Source organism: Coregonus clupeaformis, unplaced genomic scaffold (genome assembly GCF_020615455.1).
Source record: "Coregonus clupeaformis isolate EN_2021a unplaced genomic scaffold, ASM2061545v1 scaf0110, whole genome shotgun sequence".
Classification (NCBI taxonomy): Eukaryota; Metazoa; Chordata; class Actinopteri; order Salmoniformes; family Salmonidae; genus Coregonus; species Coregonus clupeaformis.
In genome coordinates, this window is record NW_025533565.1 from 402,451 (window position 1) to 409,225 (window position 6,775).

Here is a 6,775-nt window from a genome sequence, read left to right on the forward strand (position 1 = left end):
ACACAACTGATTGGCTCAAACGCATTAAGAAGGAAAGAAATTCCATAAATTAACTTTTAAGAAGGCACACCTGTTAATTGAAATGCATTCCAGGTGACTACTTCATGAAGCTGGTTGAGAGAATGCGAAGAGTATGCAAAGCTGTCATCAAGGCAAAGGGTGGCCATTTGAATATATTTTGATTTGTTTAACCCTTTTTTGGTTACTACATGATTCCATATGTGTTCTTTCATAGTTGTGATGTCTTCACTATTATTCTACAATGTAAAAAAATTTAAAAATAAAGAAAAACCCTTGAATGAGTAGGTGTGTCCAAACTTTTGACTGGTAGTGCATGTGTGAAATTAGTTTTGATTTAGAATTGGTCATTATAATAATATGCCATTTAGCAGACGCTTTTATCCAAAGGGACTTACAGTCATGTGTGCATACATTTTTACGTATGGGTGGTCCCGGGGATCGAACCCACTACCCTGGCATTACAAGCGCCATGCTCTACCAATTGTGCTACAGAGGACCATTATCATGCACCTGTCAGAACAGGGGCAGTGGAAAAAAAGACAATTTAATCCGTATGCACTTGAATAGCGTATGGAGGACACTTTTCCCACAGTTTATTTTCATGCCAGCCATGTAGGCTACTCCGATTGTAAAGCGAAGCAATATGCTTAATATTAGGAAAGTTGAGAAATAAATATAGTTAACCTATAGAAAGCTTGTAGGATCCTCGTTTTAATAGAGGCCATCAAAACTCTGTTTTCTCACGCAATTGCATAGCATAGCCTCCTGAGTGGCGCAGTGGTCTAAGGCACAGCATCGCAATGCTAACCGTGCCACTAGAGATCCTGGTTCGAATCCAGGCTCTGTCGCAGCCGGCCGCGACCGGGAGACTCATGGGCGGCGCACAATTGGCCCAGCGTCGTCCAGGGTAGGGGAGGGAATGGCCGGCAGGGATGTAGCTCAGTTGATAGAGCATGGCGTTTGCAACGCCAGGGTTGTGGGTTCGATTCCCATGGGGGGCCAGTATAAAAAAATATATATATGTGTTCACTAACTGTAAGTCGCTCTGGATAAGAGCGTCTGCTAAATGACTAAAATGTAAATGTAAATGTAAATAGCCTATAGAAATGTTGCTCAACATCGGCTTATAGGAACACTTATTTCATTCCATGCAGCTGGAGCTAGGTCTCGCTGCGCAACAGGTGATCCTATTCCGCTCAAACTCTGAATGCCAGGGCTCTCGTGAAGTGTTTGATGTGATTTTCGATTGCATTTGCATTGATGTCAGTGAGCAAGTTTGGTAGGACACTAATGACTATCAGCGGCAACAGAGCGCAGTTTTGGAGAAGCCTAGTTACTGTGACTCAACTGTCACTTTGAATTTGACTGCAGTCATGAATTGTGACTGCTGGTGTGGCGGTAATACAGTTACCGTAACAACCCTACCCCTCCCCCATATCTCAATTTGTGCCACCACATGCCAAGTATAGAACATATATTGTGCTCCCTAGAGGCAATAGAGAAGAGAAGAAGCTCTGAACTATCTGTTCAGACTCCAGACCTACCTACCTACCTACAGTACTTACAGGTTATGGAAAATGAGCTCTTTTAGTATTTGTCCAGTAGGTTTCCTCAAGGAGAGAGCTCCCACTCCTATCTCATGCAGCGCGACACATCTCCGTCGCATAGAGTTGATCTGCCTGTTGATTGTGGCCTGTGGAATGTTATCACACTCCTCTTCAATGGTTGTGCGAAGTTGCTGGACATGCTGTCGTACACCTCGATCCAGAGCATCCCAAACATGCTCAATGGGTGACATGTCTGGTGAGTATGCAGGCCATGAAGGAACTGGGACATTTTCAGCTTCCAGGAATTCCAGATCCTTGGCACATGGGGTGGGGATTCTTGCTGAAACATGAGGTGATGGCTGCGGATGAATGGCACGACAATGGGCCTCAGGCTCTCGCCACGGTATCTCTGTGCGTTCAAATTGCCATTGTTAAAATGCAATTGTGTTCGTTGTCTGTAGCTTATGCCTGCCCATACCATAACTGCACCGCCACCATGGTGCACTCTGTTCACAATGTTAACATCAGCAAACCGCTCGCCAACATGATGCCATACACGCTGTCTGCTATCTGCCCGGTACAGTTGAAACCGGGATTCATCCGTGAAGAGCACACTTCTCCAGCGTGCCAGTGGCCATCGAAGGAGAGCATTTTCCCACTGAAGTCGGTTACGACTCCGAACTGCAGTCAGGTCAAGACCCTGGTGAGGACGAGGAGCATGCAGATGAGATTCTCTGAGACGGTTTCTGATAGATTGTGCAGAAATTCTTCAGTTGTGCAAACCCACAGTTTCAAACAGCAGTCCGGGTGGCTGGTCTCAGACCATTCCGCAGGTGAAGAAGCCGGATGTGGAGGTCCTTGGCTGGCGTAGTTACACATGGTCTGCGGTTGTGAGGCCGGTTGAATGTACTACCAACTTCTCTAAAACGATGTTGGAGGCGGCTTATGGCAACAGCCCCGGTGGACATTCCTGAGACATCTGTGCATTGTGTTGTGTGACAAAACAGCATATTTTAGAGTGGCCTTTTATTGTCCCTAGCACAAGGTGCACCTGTGTAATGATCATGCTGTTTAATCAGCTTCTTGATATGCCACACCTGTCAGGTGGATGGATTATCTTGGCAGGAGAAATGCTCACTAACAGGGATGTAAACTAAATCTGAGCGAAATAAGCTTTTTGTGCGTATGGAAAATGTCTAGGATCTTTTATTACAGCTCATGAAACATGGGACCAACATTTTACATGTTGCGTTTATATTTTTTATCAGTATAGGTGGATTGTGGGCTGGATTTAGCTCCTACTTGAAAGATCTGCAAGCATTCAAAACACAGCACTGACCATCTAATATTACCTCCTCCCAGCTAACAATTCTAAGGAATGTCACGATCGTCTTGAAAATGAGCAGACCAATGCGCAGCGTTGCGAGTGAACATGATGACTTTATTAATTAAAGCAACCACGGAAAAACAACAAAAGACGATAGTGAAGTCCAACAGACAAAATACTGAACCTGGAACAAAAACCCACAAACAAACAGTGAAACACAACAGTATAAATATGGCTCCCAATCAGAGATAACGAGCCGACAGCTGACACTCGTTACCTCCGATTGGGAGTCAATGACCAAACATAGAAACAAACAACCTAGACTAACCAACATAGAAATACACCCAAGTCCCAACAAAACAACATACACTCTAGCTCACATACACAAGTCCTAGAGCCAGAGTGTCACAGTACCCCCTAAAGGTGCGAACTCCGGGGCGCACCAGCCCACAGTCTAGGGGAGGGTCTGGGTGGGCGTCTGTCTATGGTGGCGGCTCAGGCACTGGTCGTGGTCCCCACCCCACCATAGTCACTACCCGCTTGTGTAACCTCCTCCACATGACCACCCCCCAACTAAACCCCCACAGGATTAAGGGGCAGCCCTGGACTAAGAGGCATCACCGGACTCAGGGGCAGCACCGGACTAAGGGCAGCACCGGGCCAAGGGGCAGCACCGGACTAAGGGGCAGCACCGGGCTAAGGGGCAGCACCGGACTAAGGGGCAGCACCGGACTAAGGGGCAGCACCGGACTAAGGGGCAGCACCGGGCTAAGGGGCAGCACCGGGCTAAGGAGCAGCACCGGGCTAAGGGGCAGTACCGGACTAAGGGGCAGCTCCGGACTGAATGGCGGATCCTGGCTGGCTGGCTCTGGCGGATCCTGGCTGGCTGGCGGATCCGGGCTGGGCGGCTCTGGCGGATCCGGGCTGGCTGGCTCTGGCGGATCCTGGCTGGCTGGCGGATCCGGGCTGGACCGGCTCTGGCGGATCCCGGCCTGGGCGGCTCTGGCGGATCCTGGCTGAACGGCTCTGGCGGATCCTGGCTGGACGGCTCTGGCGGATCCTGGCTGGACGGCTCTGACGGATCCTGGCTGGACGGCTCTGGCGGATCCTGGCTGAACGGCTCTGGCGGATCCTGGCTGGACGGCTCTGGCGGATCCTGGCTGGACGGCTCTGGCAGATCCTGGCTGGACGGCTCTGGCAGATCCTGGCTGAACGGCTCTGGCGGATCCTGGCTGAACGGCTCTGGCGGATCCTGGCTGGACGGCTCTGGCGGATCCGGCTGCTCATGGCTGGCTGACGGATCTGGCTGCTCATGGCTGGCTGACGGATCTGGCTGCTCATGGCTGGCTGACGGATCTGGCTGCTCATGGCTGGCTGACGGATCTGGCTGCTCATGGCTGGCTGACGGATCTGGCTGCTCATGGCTGGCTGACGGTGCAGGCTGAGCGGCTGGCGGTGGAGGCGGACCCCAGCCTCGGAGAGTGGTCATCACCTCCCGCAGGACGGTTCCCATCTGCAGGAGCTGCTCTTGCTGGACCCGAACCTGGGCTTCCAGTCTTGTACGGGCTGCGTCGGCTCCTGCTGATTCCATCGCTGGTGTATGATTCTGTCTGGCGGAAGGCTCTAGCGGCTCCTGTCTGGCGGAAGGCTCTAGCGGCTCCGGTCTGGCGTAGCACACCGTGGACCTGGTGCTTGGAGTAGGAACAGGCCGGTCCGTACCGGAACACACACCACTGGCCTCAACCGAGGATCAGGAACGGGCCGGACCGGACTGGCAACACACATCAGTCCTTCACGCCGTGCCACAAACACTTCCCTCCCTCTACTCGCCAATGGCTCCCTTACTCCGTTAGCCTTTTCTCCTTTTCTCCCTGTGGCAGCCTCCTGCTGCCCAGCCGCCCAAGCCATGTGCCCCCCCCAAAAATTTCTTGGGGTTGCCTCTCGTCCTTCCGACGAAAAACCTGCTGCCGCCGATGCTCCTCTCTCGCCAGGGCCTTGATCTTCCCCCAAGGTCCCTTGCCCCCGAGCATGTCCTCCCAGGACCACGATTTGCCCACCTGGGCCATCGCCAGCCTCTCGATCTCCTTACCCGGCGCCTCCACCCATGTCCAGTCTCTTTGCTCCTGGACACGCTGCTTGGTCCTTTGATGGTGGGTTTTTCTGTCACGATCGTCTTGAAAATGAGCAGACCAATGCGCAGCGTTGCGAAGTGAACATGATGACTTTATTAATTAAAGCAACCACGGAAAAACAACAAAAAGACGATAGTGAAGTCCAACAGACAAAATACTGAACCTGGAACAAAAACCCACAAACAAACAGTGAAACACAACAGTATAAATATGGCTCCCAATCAGAGATAACGAGCCGACAGCTGACACTCGTTACCTCCGATTGGGAGTCAATGACCAAACATAGAAACAAACAACCTAGACTAACCAACATAGAAATACACCCAAGTCCCAACAAAACAACATACACTCTAGCTCACATACACAAGTCCTAGAGCCAGAGTGTCACAAGGAAAGAGAATCCGTAATGTTACCCATAATGTTACACTAAAGTTTGAGTGTCCAATTTTCCATTAGTTAGGGGAAAATTCTATTTATGTCAGCAAAAACCTTCTGAGAACCTTTTTAGCATGATTTGGTGTTAAAGTTAGGAGAACATTCCCTTAATGTCAAACTAGAATGTGGTTACAATGTTTTCTAAATATACAACAATAATGTTCTAGATGCGTTTTATGGGGTGTTGCAAAAACATTAATGTGTCCAGTTTTCTGAGGGTTAGGAGAATATTCCACCAACGTTCCATCAAACATGCACAGAACATGGTTGCCATGTTCTCAGAATATACAATATTAATGTTCTAGACATGTTTCCTGGGAAGGTTGCAAGAACATTTATGTGTATCAGTTGTCAGGATGACGCCTGATGGTCCCAAAGAAATGTTCCCCCCGACCCCCCAATTTTTTGTTATTACACATCAAACCTTGTTATGGTTGCCAAGCCCATCACTGATCCATTCACAGTTTTTTTTGTCTGTTGGCTAGGGATAATCACACACAGTGCTTTTAACATATTTGACACACTTTGGCATGCATGATTACATTGTGTATGTTATTTTATACAGTAAATGTCCTCACCTGGGATTTGAAATCACAACCTCATGGTTCACAGCAGTCAGATCTTCCTGATACGCCACTTTGTCTGTGTCAGTTATTAGTTTTTTGACTATTCTCTCATCATTGATTTTATTTAGCCTTGAAGTGCTTTGAAAGGCTGGTCATGGCTCACATCAACACCATTATCCCAGAAACCCTAGACCTACTCCAATTTGCATACAGCCCCAATAGATCCACAGATGACGCAATCTCTATTGCACTCCACACTGCCATTTCCCACCTGGACAAAAGGAACACCTACGTGAGAATGCTATTCATTGACTAAAGCTCAGCGTTCTCAACACCATAGTTGCCTCAAAGTTCATCACTAAGCTACGGACCCTGGGACTAAACACCTCCCTCTGCAACTGGATCCTGGACTTCCTGACGGGCCGCCCCCAGGTGGTAAGGGTAGGTAACAACACATCTGCCACGCTGATTCTCAACACGGGGGCTCCTCAGGGGTGCGTGTTCAGTCCCCTCCTGTACTCCCTTTTCACCCATGACTGCATGGCCAAGCACGACACCAACACCATCATTTAGTTTTCCGACGACACAACAGTGGTAGGCCTAATCACCGACAACGATGAAAGAGCCTATAGGGAGGAGGTCAGAGACCTGGCAGTGTGGTGCCAGGATAACAACCTCTCCCTCAATGTGATCAAGACAAAGGAGATGATCGTGGACTACAGTAAAAGGAGGGCCGAGCACACCCCC

At 49.6% G+C, this 6,775-nt stretch overlaps 1 non-coding gene across 1 annotated transcript; it reads left to right on the plus strand.

The window, feature by feature from the left end:
* The first annotated feature begins 1,596 nt into the window (after positions 1-1,596).
* On the plus strand, positions 1,597-1,649 carry LOC123483427. Its single transcript, XR_006658236.1, has one exon. It is a non-coding gene; the product is annotated as a U7 small nuclear RNA (small nuclear RNA).
* Positions 1,650-6,775: the final 5,126 nt, after the last annotated feature.